Source organism: Macrobrachium nipponense, chromosome 10 (genome assembly GCF_015104395.2).
Source record: "Macrobrachium nipponense isolate FS-2020 chromosome 10, ASM1510439v2, whole genome shotgun sequence".
In the NCBI taxonomy this organism is placed as follows: Eukaryota; Metazoa; Arthropoda; class Malacostraca; order Decapoda; family Palaemonidae; genus Macrobrachium; species Macrobrachium nipponense.
The window spans coordinates 78,177,798-78,194,687 of record NC_087204.1 but is presented as its reverse complement, the minus strand read 5'-3'; the positions used below and the strand labels follow the sequence as shown (position 1 = coordinate 78,194,687).

General features: G+C 35.4%; 1 protein-coding gene across 2 annotated transcripts in view; it reads right to left on the bottom strand.

Annotated features, from left to right (window-relative positions):
• Positions 1 to 16,890, bottom strand: part of LOC135223712 (adhesion G protein-coupled receptor L3-like) — a 121,414-nt gene that overhangs the window by 70,183 nt on the left and 34,341 nt on the right. The window contains exon 1 of one of the 2 annotated variants that reach the window (XM_064262447.1): positions 16,601 to 16,756. The exons of the other annotated variant lie outside the window; for it this stretch is intronic. The gene's annotated coding sequence lies outside the window, so the exon portion shown is untranslated. Of the gene's footprint in view, positions 1 to 16,600; positions 16,757 to 16,890 lie in introns of those variants that run through there. 2 annotated transcript variants of the gene reach the window in all.

The following is a 16,890-nucleotide window of genomic DNA, read 5'->3' as shown; positions in this document are numbered from 1 at the left end:
ACAATGTTAATCAATCATGATTATTATGAATTTCATATTCCTTTTTGGGTATTAATAAACCAAAACTGTGTCATTTATCATAAATTAAGATCCCTTTGCTCAAAGATCGTAGCCTTGGGGACAGTGTGACGTGTGCTTCAGGCAAGACGGGCGCGTTTACTTACTATGCAACCCTCCCTCTCTCTCTTCACTAACTACGCTAATATCTCATATATTATGATATTCTGTAATCATATTAGAGCGAATTTTCTTCATCTTTATGTCAGCGAGAAGTTTTCCTTGTCTTTTCCTCATTGGCATGATGAAATTCTTGCCGAAACATAGATAAGCATATGTAAAAGCAAGCAAATGTCAGAGGTGAAACTCGAACATGTAGTCTACTTGAAGTCTGTGCTCCTTCTGATCATGGTTGAACTGTTGCTCCCCTCTGTGACCCACGGAATCTCTACAGATGCCATTTCTCACAATTTCTTTGACAATAATTATCAAAATTGACGATAACAGAAGAAATATTGCATTTTCTTGTACGGATGAATGTTTTAGGCTTATTGAGTTATGTTTACTAATTACCCTGTAACTACGAAAGTAAGAGGAATTTTGACGAAATATTTCATATACGCATTCTCAATTTCCATATGAAGCTCCATGAATTTTTTCATGACTTTGCATTTTTCGCCCTATACCACCATATATAGGGGTTCTGGCTGGCCCCCTTAAACAAGCCATCCCTTTGGCTAATGTAAGGCAACACTTACCCATTACAGCCTGGAAAACCACACACAATGTTCAGAAAACTCTTTGGCACTCGCCATCGTGGCTCTGCCTTTCTCGCACAGACTTCTCTGTAAGTCTGCCATAGATTTGGCTAAGCCAAGTCATTATGAACGGACATGGTTAGTACACGTACACATGAATTCACACCCTTCGTCCACGGCCCATGTAACTGGTTGCAGTCAGTTTTCAAAGGCACTTGAACAAGCCCTCGTGAACTCACACATAACTACAGAACGAACGTTGACCCGCTTAACTATGCATCTTCGTATCATTCCATCCCAGAAATGATTTATCAGCTTTCTCAGGTCAACGCTTCGGACTGTCTCTATGGGTAGTCTGCGCATTCTAAAAAAAGTCACAGCACATCACATTGGCATATTAAATATATTATTAATTATAGCCCCTTTCATCTGACAGAGCTCGGCCACCTAAAATTGCTAGCCCCTGCCTAGCAACTGGTTGCACAATATAGCTCATATATATAAAAAACATTGGCTGGCTTAAAAAAAATAGTAATAACTGCACGTCTCTGGCAGCACAAAGTAAAGTCTTATCACGCTTCATCTCAAATAACACTAGACGTATAAATTTTCTCTCTTTTTGGATTCTTGAATATCCCTCTTTGTCTGCAACTTCCAGCACAGATAGCAAGCTGTAGGAAGCCGAACGGCCTCCCTCCCTATAGAAGACTTCTAACGGCTTCTGTTGATCAGAAAGCGCTGTAGAACTCTGTAGACTCGTAGAAACTCTCGTAATCACCCTGGATAAACGACAGCAACCTCTCTGCACGGCTGGTGGGCGTCTTGCTAGCGTCGGGGAACGATGATTATGGTGTGTAAGTATGTCAGTCAAGTCATCGGTCAATCAAAGAAAATTAACCCCAGACATACTACTTCTATCAAATAATGACCCCAAAAAGTCAGAAATACTAACTGAACGTCTCCCAATTAACTCCATTTAATATGACAACTAAATCATAAGTCATTATCACAACTCGCAAGGAAAAAAAAATATAAAGTTCTCTAACTTAATTCTCCAAACTCACACATCAGCACATACAATCCAGAACTCGCAGTAACTCCACGGACTTCTACACTCACATTTCAAACTCGAATGTTCCCACAAGTAAAAAAAAAGAAAAAAGGTAATGAGCCCAAGAAAAAAAAATCACGTAACAAGCCCAGACCCAAAAATCAAAAATGTTCTCTCAAGCTCTGATATTACAGCACCTCACAAAATCAGCAAAAATCTCCAATGTTTAACAGCAAAAACCCTTTACTGCTCACATAATTAATTACAATGAGAATTAATGTCAAACGCCCATTTATGTAAATCACAACCCCCGACAAATTACATCACCCGTCCAAAAAGAAATGCTATTTAAAGCTGAATCCCCAATTACATCTCTCGTAAGAAAAGGGAAAAAAATAAAAAATAAAAAAAAGATAATCACAAGTAAACTTCCCCATCACAAAACACATAATATATGCATGATATACATAACCCCACTTCTTCCCAATAAATGCCACATGTATAGTTACGGAATTTTTGCCATCGCAACCATTCATCGACCGAACACGGCCAGAAAGCAACTCATTACACATGCACTTTCATAATGCTATGGTCAACATTTCCAGATATTGCAAAACTCTGAGCAATCACCACTAGAGGAAGAGAATCAGCACACAGGACTCATCGCAGCGGTTTCAGCAAAAAAATCCGCCTGCGGACACGCATGCTCTAACTGCAGCATAAAAAATGTCTACTCAGACTCGCAAGTTCGGAAACTCATGATTCTCAAAAAAAAAGGTTCTATACTGAAATCACTTAGGCACATTCCACTAAATTATCTCCAGGATATGACTAAGCCGCTCAAAGATTTGTCTCAAAGACATATCTCTCATATGTTACTGCCCAATTATATGAAAAAAAATTATCACCTATCCGGGATAAAAAAAAAAACTACGATAAACTCGTAATTCAGCAATTATATGCCTCCAAAAATAACACACTTGTGAACACAAAAAATGCACAACATCTCCATAGGGCCACAATGCAGTAATGCCACTCGCCTCCAATTAGTCAAAAAACCAAAAAGAAAGAACCACAGAAATCTTCTCTTGGCTCGAAAAAAAAAAAAAACTCCAGGAATTCAACTCAAGAAAATCATAACCACAAAAAAGGTCACCCCCGAAGATTAATTTTACCTCCATATATATAAATATAAGTCACCATATTAATAATAACACCACCCCAGTGATAAAAATATTTCTTCCTTTTGATTAATAACCACACCACACCATATTCCCTCTTATTTCCCTAATAACCACGTGTTAATAAAAACCACCCCTCCAGGAATAAAAAATAGCCATCTTTATTTTGGCAAATAAAAAATACTTACCTCTATTTCACCAATAACTTCATGTGGAATAAAACAGGTCTCCAAAAAATATATCTCCAAGCAGGATAATCAAAAATGAAATCCCATCTCCAAAAAAATGCACTCAAAGCATCCAGCTGACACACTCACAAATATTGCCCCATATCTCCTCAAAAAGGTATTCTCCATTTGCAACAAAGATGGCTGCAAAATAATTGAACTAAACATAGCTCTCACCACATAGGCAAATATCAAATGGCCAAAATATATCTCCAATATATTATATCTCAAATTATAACTCCAAAATTATATACCTCCAATTCTCCAGAGAATAACTTAATGTTATAGTCAAAAACTATAAACTCTCTCCTTAGCATAATGGCTGAAAAAGGGCAAAAACTCGGCAAATAAAATTGTCCAGGAAATTCTAGAAAAAATCACCAATGTGCCACAACTCATTATAACAAAACTCCAATTCAGTATCTAAGCAAAGACTTCTCCATATGCACTACGACATAGGCCACTAGAAAACTTAACCAAGTTTCGTATCTCTGGCAAAGTTGTCACAAATTCCACAAAGGTATTGTGCAAGAAACTCACAATTTCTGGAACATAAATATCCAGGAAAAAAAATGTAGTGCCATTACTTATGCATTCAAAAAAATGCAAAAATTCTCCCATAAATCTCTCTGCAGCATTAAACAGCTGAAAACACAAACACGTTCCCGAACAATGACTCTAAGTCACGAACTAAGATATTAAAAAATTCACACAAACTGGAGAGAAAAAATAAATTCAAATTCACCCATGATAAAAAAAAACTTGTCAGCGATGGCTAACTTCCAAAAAAGGAGAAAAGAAAAATCAACGGCATTGTTAACTATCCCCATGACTCACGTAGATGTCAAGCAATTATCTGCTGAACTCATAAAAAAAGGAAAAAAAAATGTGTTGTTAGTTCCTCCCAAATTTTAAAAAAAACAACACCTCCCTTGACAGCATTACAGCACCCACATATTAGAATATACAAAAAAATCACCAATATCAGAAGTATCATTATCAGCAGTATCACCAAAATTGCTATCATCAAAATCACTAGTATTAGTATAAAAAACATTACTAATGTTAATGCTTGTCCATTCACCAAAAATTCAGCACAATTCACCAAAAGTTCAGCAAAATTCAGCACAATTCACCAAAAGTTCAGTAAAATTCAGCCCAAAATTCACCAAAATTCAGCCAGATTCATCACTCATGAATTACTGAAATATTCTCTAAAGTTATAAAAACTCAATAAATAATCAACCACAAAACTTCTCCAATAATTCATTGTAATAATTCTCCAAAATATAATTATCTGTAATAATTATAAAATAATCTCCCATGACATATCTTAAATCTCTTGTAAAATATGTCTCAAGTAATGATAATTCTACTTAAGTACTTCTCCCGTAAAATATCTCAAGTAATAATAATTAATAATAATAATAATAATAATTCTCCATAGTAATAATTCTCTTGCAAATATCTGCATTAATATTGCAATTCCTCCAGTATACACCAATATTGCCAATCCCCCAAAATCAACACCACCTGACGACACCAGTCATCACCACTTAAAAGCAATCTCTCCAACACAATAAAAAAAAAATAATAATCTCTGTGTCCCCATTATATTTCTGCCTTCCAAAGCATAAGGAAAACTTACACACATCCCATGCATTTCATTTCCTTTTCTCTTCATTCAAGAGAAAGAAAATCTTTTCTAAAAAAAAAACACCCTACGGGCATCTCACATCATCAACTAATCGGTATCAGCTGATGTCCTGTGGCATTGGAAATTCATTATCAAGGGCAAACTCATCCCCCAACATCCCGACACAAAGAAAAAAAAAGGAATTCACCCCCACTGAGAAAAAAAAAGAGAACTTCACCCTCCCTGAACGATAGACCACCCCCCTTGAACAGTGTTTGAGTACCCTCCGAGGTAGACTACTAGTACCCTCCCGGTAAGCAATGCCCTTTTGTGTCGGTTAGCAGAAAGTGCTGAGCCCATAAAAATGACTGGGCGCTCTCTGTCTCCAAGCAAAAAATGCAATCCAAGCACAGTTTCGCATGTATGAAAACTATTCATACACACTCACAAAGACGAATGTGTCTCTTCTAAACATGCGCCAATCAAAAAAACACGTCACTTTCTGCTACTATGGGAAAAAAAATTTGATATCCTAAACCAATCCCATAACACAAAATTATTCAAAAAAATCCCCCCAGGACTCAAAAGAAAATGTTCGTTAACACTCACCACGTCATAAATGTGAGAAAACCCGGAATCTGCGCAAGACACTCTAACACACACACATGGGGATTGTCTCGGGAATGCACTCACACGTCTCTCAATTCCAACTGACCGACCAGCTCTCTCGAGGCATCTCGTCCTGGGCAAAATGCTGAGTCCAGTTCAATTCTCTCACATCACTGCCACAGTTAACGGACGGATATTTTCTCATTATCTCTCACTTAGTAACTGAAATCTAACAATTTAACAATTTTCCACAATCCCACAAAAGGCTTTGTCGTTCAAAAACCACCGCTAAGCCACCGATAACTCTCTTCGGAGGCGTACCTACGGCTTATAAAATATATAAAAGCCCCTTAAACCACCCGCCACCAAAATCTGTTACCCACCTCTGACACTATTTACCAGCGAAGGGTATTTAATATTTGGTATGCGTTAAACCCGAGCGTTAAGGCAAAACTGGCTACACACAATCTCTCCCCCCCACCTCTCTCTCTCTCTCTCTCTCAACGCGGTCACCGGCATTGCCTCCTCTCTCTCTCTCTCTGGCATAGCCTTCTCTCTCCATTCTAACAGGTCATCAAATTAGAGTCAGAGTTATGAAAAAATATAATATTTATTTAACAATGGAAAGATAATAATTCAAGTCTCACAGACAAACTACTTAGATAACCCCCAGTATTAAAATGTCTCAATCAGTAATTAGTCACACCAATCTCTTCTCCAAAATATAATAGTTTCCTCCACACGGGACTCTCTGTCCCTAGGACTCTCGGTGCCCTCACTAGAACTGCCTGTTACAAATACGCGTGAACATACTTGTAAGCACACACAATTGTAAAGACAAAGTCAAAGATTAAACATCTTTACCATCCCTTTGGCTAAAGTAAGGCAACACTTACCCATTACAGCCTGGAAAACTACACACAATGTTCAGAAAACTCTTTGGCACTCGCCATCGTGGCTCTGCCTTTCTCGCACAGACTTCTCCGTAAGTCTGCCATAGATTTGGCTAAGCCAAGTCATTATGAACGGACATAGTTAGTACACGTACACACCCTTCGTCCACGCCCCATGTAACTGGTTGCAGTCAGTTTTCAAAGGCACTTGAACAAGCCCTCGTGAACTCACACATAACTACAAAACGAACGTTGACCCGCTTAACTATGCATCTTCGTATCACTCCATCCCAGAAATGATTTATCAGCTTTCTCAGGTCAATGCTTCAGACTGTCTCTATGGGTAGTCTGCGCATTCTAAAAAAAGTCACAGCACATCACATTGGCATATTAAATATATTATTAATATATATATATATATATATATATATTATAATATATATATATATATATATATATATATATATATATATATATATAATACATACATACATTCATATTATAATATATATATATATATATATATATATATATATGTATGATGTATAGTATGTATATATATATATATATAATATATATATATATATATATATATTATATATATATGTCGCGAATGATTCGATAACGGAGCAGAAGTTCAGCTTCGATGTTATGAAGGATATAGTCCTACCTGAAGGGAAAAGCTCTAGCTCTTACACAAGGACAGCTCAAGGAAAATGCACTGAATTTTGCTGATTTTATTACAAAATAATACTCTTGATATTATATTTACACATTTACAAGATGAGTGAACATAAATGATGTTAAATTCCGCTTTACTTCACTGAATGCACAATGTGACCACACAAATACAAGAATTGGAAAAAAATCTCAAAAAGGACACAAAATCTCACTGCAATAATCTCAGGTACATGATTCTAATACAGTGAGGTTTAATCGAAAACACTTTATAACTCACTAAACCCTATGATGGCCAAGATATACAACGATTACTTACTGTACATGGTTATGGTCACCGAAGTCACTCAAGACTCTCGCAACTCCCTTCCATGTGAAAATGGGTAAGTTAAACCCTGGAGCCCCCTCTGCCCGTTTGATGTTAATTGGATGACTAGAAGCTATAGAGAGAGGGCGATTACTGCCTGCGGGGTCTTTTTATACCCATGCGGACTTCTTATTTATAAAAAGGATATGTCCTTTTCTCATATATAGAAATTAATTTACAACATCACACAGGAGAGTGTTCCATGGAGAGCCAGAGTCACTTAGAAATCAAAACACAAAAGCACACACGAGAACCATCCAAAGTAAATGTACAGAACCTTGCCTACCAACAAGGGCGGGAAAACATATGTGTAACGGCAGGATTACGGTATGAGAAAATAGTGCATATATTTTTTCACGACAATATATATATATATATATATATATATATATATATATATATATATATATATATATATATATATATATACATATACATGTATATATATATATATATATATATATCTATATATATTATAATATACATATAAATAAATATATATATATATATATATATATATATTATATATACATATATATATACTATATATAAATATATATATATATATATATATATATATATATATATGTATATATGATATGTATATTAGATATATATATATATATATATATATATATATATATATATTTATATATTTATATATAACATATATTGTCGTGAAAAAATATGTGCACTATTTTCTCATACCGTAATCCTGCCGTTACACATATGTTTTCCCACCCTTGTTGGTAGGCAAGGTTCCGTACATTTACTTTGGATGGTTCTCGTGTGTGCTTTTGTGTTTTGATTTCTAAGTGACTCTGGCTCTCTATGGAACACTCTCCTGTGTGTTGTTGTAAATTAATTTCTATATATGAGAAAAGGACATGTCCTTTTATATGTGTGTGTGTGTGTGTATAAAAATATAGATATATATAGATATATACTGATGACAAGATTTTCGGAAAAGTTATGGAAACAGTTTCACCAAATGGTTAGTATATCTACATTTCCGTCAAAGGAAAGTATCTTAAAGGTGACCTACAATTACAGCCTAACTATAGGACTTTTTAAAAAGGTATATTGTTTAAGATCTCGTATTTACAGAGTTTGAAAGTTTGAATTTTCCATGTGGTAACACAGTGTCCAGACGGGCACTGTGATGGTGTAAATGGTCTTAATACCTGTCTGAGACATGCATTAAACAGAGACGAACCAATGAATCACTCTGGTAAATATCAAATAGAACTTCTCTGCAAGTTGCAACGTCTTGGTTGATATTATGTACTTAAGGACCATAGATACATATTTACAAAAATATCTTACTTCAATATAATTTTGCAAAAAAACCAGATTTCCGAGTAAAAAACCCAGAAACCCTGATGAGAGACAAAACCCCCAGATCTGGGTTTTAAAAACCAAGGGGTGGCAGCCCTCAGCCTTGTTACATTTGTCCTTAATTCAATTATGTCGCTACTGTCACTGGTTTGAATGTCTATATTCTTGATTTTCTCGAAATATGATGGCTTTTCCTTGCAATCCATTGCTCAGAGAGGAATGATAGAGTGCTCTTAATTACAGTCCAACGTTCCCATTTTGGGCACATGATTTTTCTATATATTCCTAGCTTCTCATTTTCAAATATAATGGTTTGATCACGTTAAGTATAATTTTTGACATATAATCAATCATTATATATGATGAAAAAAAATTCAATTTTCCATTATTTCTTTACTTGTTTTTTCTGAGATTTTTTTTTGAAAATTAGCGACCCGAAATAAAAATTTTATTTCAATAAGAGAAAATTCATATTTTATTATTTCATTTATGACATATATAGCTTAAATACTTCTTCGATAACAAAATATATCTATTATGATTTTTATTATAGTAATATCAATGTAAATATTTTTGCAAGATGTTCCCAAAATGGGAACGTTCGACACTTGGTATGCCGGATACCCTGATTTACTCGATATCCTAGGTCTTCTATCCATGGATGGTAAAAACTTTTGCGGGTGAAGTTTTATCATTTTTTATACTTATTATCATTATCAAAATCATTATCATCATCATCATCATTATCATCACCATCATTATCATCATCACCATCATCATGGTCATCGTTGTGTGATAAAAGGCTCCGCTCCATAAGAAGTGTAGTGTCACATTCCACGAGTTACATTTTTTCTTAAATAATCAAATAAAAAGTAAAGTAATTAATATTAATGGAACAACGTCTTTAAAACGATGTTATATTGCAAGATTTACACACACAAAAACCAGTTTTTTTTTTATTTTGGTAAAAATTTCTATTTTCATTTTTCATACCGAGATTTAAACCCCCAAGTGTCCAACGTTCCCATTTTTGGAACACATTAAAAAACAATAAAGAAAATAATAAAAAGAGGATTTTTGGTTTTCTCATCATAAAGGGCACCTATACAGATAAGTTCTGAGATATTGATGCCTTTACTTAAAATCCTTCAGTATGCGGACATTAAAAGGTTAAATAAGCGACTCTAGATCGTGTGAATGAATTGTTTATTTACAAATGATTGACAATCATGGTCAAGAAGGGCAGTTTAATGAATCATATGACTATATAAAAGTATTCTACTTCTTCGGTTTTCATCATTAATAAAACTTGAAATTTGTTAGAAATTAAGAGCTATTTAGACGATAAAAGTAATGAATGAATAACCCGAACGAAAAAACGAATAGTATACATAACAGATTATAATTTATCAATAGAGAAAATATACGTGACTAGCGAATAATTATCGTACACACAGTAAGAATGAATGCTAGGATAATGACGTCATTGCCTCAAGCGAATTCTGAACGCTGATTGGTCCTAATTTCTCCCAATATCCGATTCTTAACACAGATCACAAATATGCCCCCGGCTACGGATTAAGCTGAGAAGAGGAAGACATTCATTGGTTGCCAAACGACACCGGGATTTTTTTCTGCGTAAAGTTGGAGTGGGTGGGGGTGTGGGTGGGGGTGTAGTGTCGTCAGTGCACCTCATGCGTCCCTTTCATTCCTTTTACTGTACCTCCGTTCATATCCTCTTTCTTCCATCTTGCTATTCACCCTTTCTTGACACTTTTTTTCATAGTGCAACTGTGAGCTTTTCTTCATGTTACACCTTTAAAACCTTTGTACTCTGAAGTTTCTTTTTTTTTTTTTTTAGCGCTGAATGACCTCTTACGTCCCAGCGCTTGGCCTTGGGCCCAAATGCTATATTCCTTCCACCCCTCATGAATTTTAGAGAGTCGTCATAGTTTCTCAGAAGTTGAAAGAAAAATCATTAAAAATATTGATATAGTACAATATTGTTTTGAATTATTTCCGCAAATATTGCCATGTTATTTATTATATTTTAAGATACAGGGCCGCTTCTTCTTACACTCCCTCACACACATTCAGACACAAACACACACATGCATCATCCACCAGGTCAAAATGTTTAGTCTACTTACTAATAACCACATAGGTGAAATAACTTTTGATTTGTACAAGAAACAGAGAGAATATACAGCTCCAACAGCAGTATTTTATTTGCTTCACCAGCCCTACGTCTAACTGAGCGAAGCCAAGAAAAACTTATTCTGGTCAGCACTTCAGTGGGTGGTCACCAAGGAACGCCAGCCGCTGCTGGTACTGGGTACTGGGTATTTTTTTGGGAGCATTGGCACTTATACCTGAACATTAATTCCTACGGGGGCTACTCCTTATCATGCTTGAATTCCGTCCAGTAGGGGGCTAGTTCCGTCATTGCACCTTCACCTGGTGCACTGTAGGCATTACTTAAGGTTCTTTGTAACGTCCCTTTCGTTCCTTATACTGTAACTCCTTTCATATTCTCTCTCTTCCGTGTTACTTTCCACCCTCTCCTAACAATTGCTTCATAACGCAACTGCTTTGAGGTTTTCCTCCTGTTACAACTTTCAAACCTTACCCTGTCAGATTCCATTCCAGCGCTGAATGGGCTCATAGGTCCCAGTGCTTGGCCTTTGGCCTAAATTCCATATTCAGTTAAATTAAATTCAATTATCACGTTTGATAAAAAGATAAAATATTAGTCTTTGTAGAAGGAAGAAATGGTGACTGAACTTGCAGCAATCCTTTGGAGTCTGGTGGGTGTACTTTGCCTTGTTTTGTACGCGTCACCTACTCAGAGGTGCTATAGTAGGTTCACATCAACCGTGCATTTGATGTCTAGACCAGTCCCTTACGACGCTCCTGACTGGCTGTTGATATGTCAATCACAGGGCTGGAAACTCTCAGTCTTTCTCGAGAGTTCACATAGGTAGGATGTGTTCCACCGCTCCTGAGGGATACGTCTTTCAAACGTATCCCTCAGGAGAGGTGGAACATACATCCTGCCCATGTGAACTCTCGAAAGAGACTGAGAATTTCCAGCCCTGTGATTGGCTTATCAACAGCCAATCAGTAGCGTCGGAAGGGACTGGCCTAGACATCAAATGCACGGTTGATGTGAACCTACTATAGTACTAAACACCGAATGTAAAGTAGACGGCCGCTTGAAGATATCGTTTATTAATAAAATTTATCGACCATACAATATAGAAATGGGTGAATATAATACTCCGATCCCCGATAGGCTCGTTATTGAACCCGGTGTCCCAAGGAGTTTCCGCTATGTTTAGTACCAGAACCTCGAATTTTTGTTTGTTTGTATGGTGCTTTTACGTTACATGGAACCAGTGGTTATTCAGCAGCGGGACCAACGGCTTTACGTGACTTCCAAACCACGTCGAGAGTGAACTTCTATCACCAGAAATACACATCTCTCACTCCTCAGTGGAATGTCCGAGAATCGAACCCGCGACCACCGAGGTGGGACGCTAATACCATACCAACCACGCCCCTGAGGCGCTTGCACCTCGAAGTAGGTGACGTGTAGATACCTAAGCCAAGAAAACACCGTCTGGTGTATGTGTGAGGTAATTAATTGATCTTATGAAGCTTGAGGAACCACTTGAACGAGACAAATAGATAGACAGATAGATAGCTAACAGCAAACCAATAGAGTAGGTGAGATAAATAAATAAATAGATAGGAAGACGGGAATTAAACTCGTAATTCTATCCTGCTAACTTCTTACTCTCAAAAAAAAAAAAAAAAAAAAAAAAAAAAAAGTTTTTCCGTCATTAAATTCATTGCACCATTTATTCCATTTCTTTCCTTTTTTGCTCTAGACAGGCTTCGCGTCAATCAATATGCACAAGAATGTGGGGAATGCGTATTCACAAGATTTTATATATAATAGTGGATATATAATGGCATGAGGAAAAGCGCAGATGTGAACGCAGGCAATTTTCCGTATTAGGTTAATGGTACCTTCCATTCTTGATCTATGTTTGAGGAAATATATAGTGTGTAACACGAGTTTATGCAAATATTTCGAGAAATGAAACAAAATGTCATTTTGAGCAGAAAATGTTCCATAGACATATGCATCTTAAGGCTTCGTTTATCGGTGAGGCGAATTTTTAAAATAACTGGTTTTACTTATGCTGCCTCTCAGCCAACATGGCGTACGCGATGTCTGAGTAGTCAGGGAGAAGGGTGTTGGAAGGATGGGGTTGATGCATTGTATCAGACAACTGGATTGCAAGTCTTTTAATTATGACTTTTTTTCTCGCAGGTTTTTGAAAAATGTAACATTACAGTCCCTTCAATTAGTATATCATCTGTGAACAGACTTCACTGTAATCTAATTTCAATGATAAGCTTCAGGTATCAAGAAGGTATTGTTGAATCAGGAGTCAGGACTAGGCCTATGCTGAAAGAGAGAGAATGACAGCAATAGCGATGGCGAGGGAATGCAGGTAGGGAGGTTACTTCACTTTGAACAACGTCAGCTTTTTGACCTCTGTCGATTACTGCATGAATATACCACCTTTTTCAGGAAAGACTGAAGAAAGTGAATTTTCCTTAATGTTCTTATTCTTTCTTTTTCATCTGGCAGAGACGAAAGCATTTTCTTTAAGTGTGTTTTTTCCTTTGACTGGTGTATGGTGAATACTTCTGACGGAGAACGAGAAATATTTGAAAATACGTTTTAAATCTTTGATCGGTGTTCAATGAATAGGCCAGTCTTTGATGGAGAGCAGATTCCATTCGGCTTCCTTTACTTTCAAATTTTTGGATTCCAGCGAATACCAATGACGGAGGGGGAGAAGGTTTCAATGATACTTGCATTTTTCTTCTTTGCTCAATACCATTTGATTTGGAAGTATCTTATTCACATCGCATTGGCCTAATTGCCGATTTCCTTTTTTAATGACAGTGGGATTCATTGTTGAAAAAACCACAAATAAACATCATATCTGCATATTCCACATTACTGGAAGGTAAAGCATTGTCTCCAATTTCTTAATAAGGAATCTGACACTTGTAACCCTAACGTGCTCTTGGCAGAAAAGCGAGAGTAACAAGGGAAGTGACAGGCCCCTCTTCTCCCGATAGCCGTGCGTACTCCAATATCCCTTACGCGCCATCTAATTTGGCTATTTAATGATAATAGTTATTTTTAAAATTCGCCTCACCGATAAACGAAGCCTTAAAATGCATATGTCTATAGAACATTTTCTGCTCAGAATGACATTCTCTTTCATTTCTCGAAATGTTTTCCTAAACTCGTGTTACACCCTGTATATATATATATATATATATATATATATATATATATATATATATATATATATATATATATATATATATAATATATATATATATATATATGCTTAAAAAATCACAGTAGATGCACGTGACTTCATAAATAAGCGAATACCACGGGAAATGATAGTCAGGAATCCAAGCGCTTTACGTCTTTATATTCAGACATCGTCAAGGAGCTACTAAAGTACAATTGGAGAGGAAGGCCTCAGTACAAACAAGATCAGGAAATACCAGATGGTTAATTATCAAAAGGGTAAAAATTAAAAGGGATAATCCAGGATTATCGGATATCACACGGTCACAAACTTAAACAGATTCTGACCCTAACCGAAATTACAAAGTATCTTTACAGTCCAAAACATGTAAAAACTGAATATATTAATTTTGTTGCTTATATTTATCTACAACTTTTTTCATTATGAAAGCATCAAGTTTAAATTAACCAAGACTTAAATTTAGAACATTTCTATTATTTGACTTGATAAAACAAGATTCAATGATATTCCTTTTAACTGTGTCATTACATGGGACTAAGGCTCTTGCTTGACTCCAGTTAATAGGATGGTCTGAATCTCTCATATGTACAAATAATGCATTCGATATTTGCCCAGTTCTCACAGAATATTGATGTTGCTTAAGACGCTGTGAAAGAGATTTCCCGGTCTGTCCGTAAATAGATTTTATCACACATTTTTGCAAGGGAAGTTTTCATTATATGCAGCCTGGAAGATCTTTAGGAGAATTTTTGATTACTAAATTCTTGACATCAATATTACTGAAAACAACATTTATGTTAAAAAGCTTTAAAATTCTAGGAATATCTAAAAACCTTTCATCATAAGGTAATAAAAATTTAGAATGTTATGCTTACTAAATTCAAGTTTGTCATTAGTTGAATAAAATGTTTTTCTAGCTCTTTTCCATGCCACATCTACAAAAGTCCTTGGGTATTTAAGTTTCAATGCAATATCATAAATAGTTTTAATTTCAGCGTCAATAAACTGCGGGCTACAGACACGTAAAGCCCTTAGGAACATCCCCGAAAAAACAGAGAATTTAACATTTTGATGGTGATTGGAGTAGTAATGAACAAAAGAGGCAATATTAGTTGATTTTCGAAAGACTGAAGAGGTGAAATTTCACGCTGAAATTAAAAACTATTTATGATATTGCATTGAAGCTTAAATACCCAAGGACTTTTTTTTTTTTTGTAGATGTGGCATGGAAAAGAGCTAGAAAAACATTTTATTCAACTAATGACAAACTTGAATTTAGTAAGCATAACATTCTAAAATTACCTTATGATGAAAGGTTTTTAGATATTCCTAGAATTTTAAAGCTTTTTAACATAAATGTTGTTTTCACCGTAATATTGATGTCCCCCCCCAAGAATTAGTAATCAAAATTCTCCTAAAGATCTTCCAGGCTGCATATATGAAATTCCTTGCAAAAAGTGTGATAAAATCTATACGGACAGACCGGGAAATCTCTTTCACAGTGTCTTAAGCAACATCAATATTCTGTGAGAACTGGGCAAATATCGAATGCATTATTTGTACATATGAGAGATTCAGACCATCCTATTAACTGGAGTCAAGCAAGAGCCTTAGTCCCATGTAATGACACAGTTAAAAAGGAATATCATTGAATCTTGTTTTTTTTATCAAGTCAAATAATAGAAATGTTCTAAATTTAAGTCTTGGTTTATTTAAACTTGATGCTTTCATAATGAAAAAAGTTGTAGATAAATATAAGCAACAAAATTAATATATTCAGTTTTTACATGTTTTGGACTGTAAAGATACTTTGTAATTTCGGTTAGGGTCAGAAATCTGTTTAAGTTTGTGACCGTGGTTTTGATATCTGATAATCCTGGATTATCCCTTTTAATTTTTACCCTTTTGATAATTAACCATCTGGTATTCCTGATCTTGTTTGTACCTGAGGCCTTCCTCTCCAATTGTACTTTAGTAGCTCCTTGACGATGTCTGAATAAAGACGAAAGCGCTTGGATACCTGACTATCATTTCCCGTGGTATTCGCTTAAATATAATAATAATTCTATATATATATATATATATATATATATTATAATAATAATAAATGATATATTAAATTTTAATAAAAAAAAAATATAGAAAATATATATATATATATATATATAATATTATAATTAATATCTATATATATATAGATATATATATATATTTAAATTGAATATATATATATAATACAATAATATAATTATATATATTATATCTTGTGTGTGTGGTTAGTTTTTCTTCTGTCTATTTCGACAGACACCCTAAAAAAAATTTCATCCGTCGTAAAAAGAGCAAGAAAAGTTTATATTAAAAAAAAAAACGAAGTCATGTAGTCAGAAGGCAAGTATTAATAATCACAGATTTAATCTGACGATGCACAATGCATGGAAGGAGCCTTTGGAAGGAACACATGAACAAGTCTCCTTAGTGGGAATAACTTACCTCAGATGGCTTTCACTCTGGAAATAAATAGATCTCTCCTTTTGTCAGGAGCAAGAAGCAGCAGATTGCAAGCGCCCTGAACACTCACAATTTAGCTACGCGTCGTCACTGGTGCGTTCACTTCAACAAAAAAAGCTGTGCTTTAGAAACTCCCTACCGACACAAACTTACTGGCATCCTGTCAGGACGATAACTAGCTTGGATATCGTGATAAGTAAAGTGATAACCAAACTTCGTTTGTTTTCTTCCATTTCTAAAACCCTGGCTAGATGACTCTGTGTCGTTTTCGG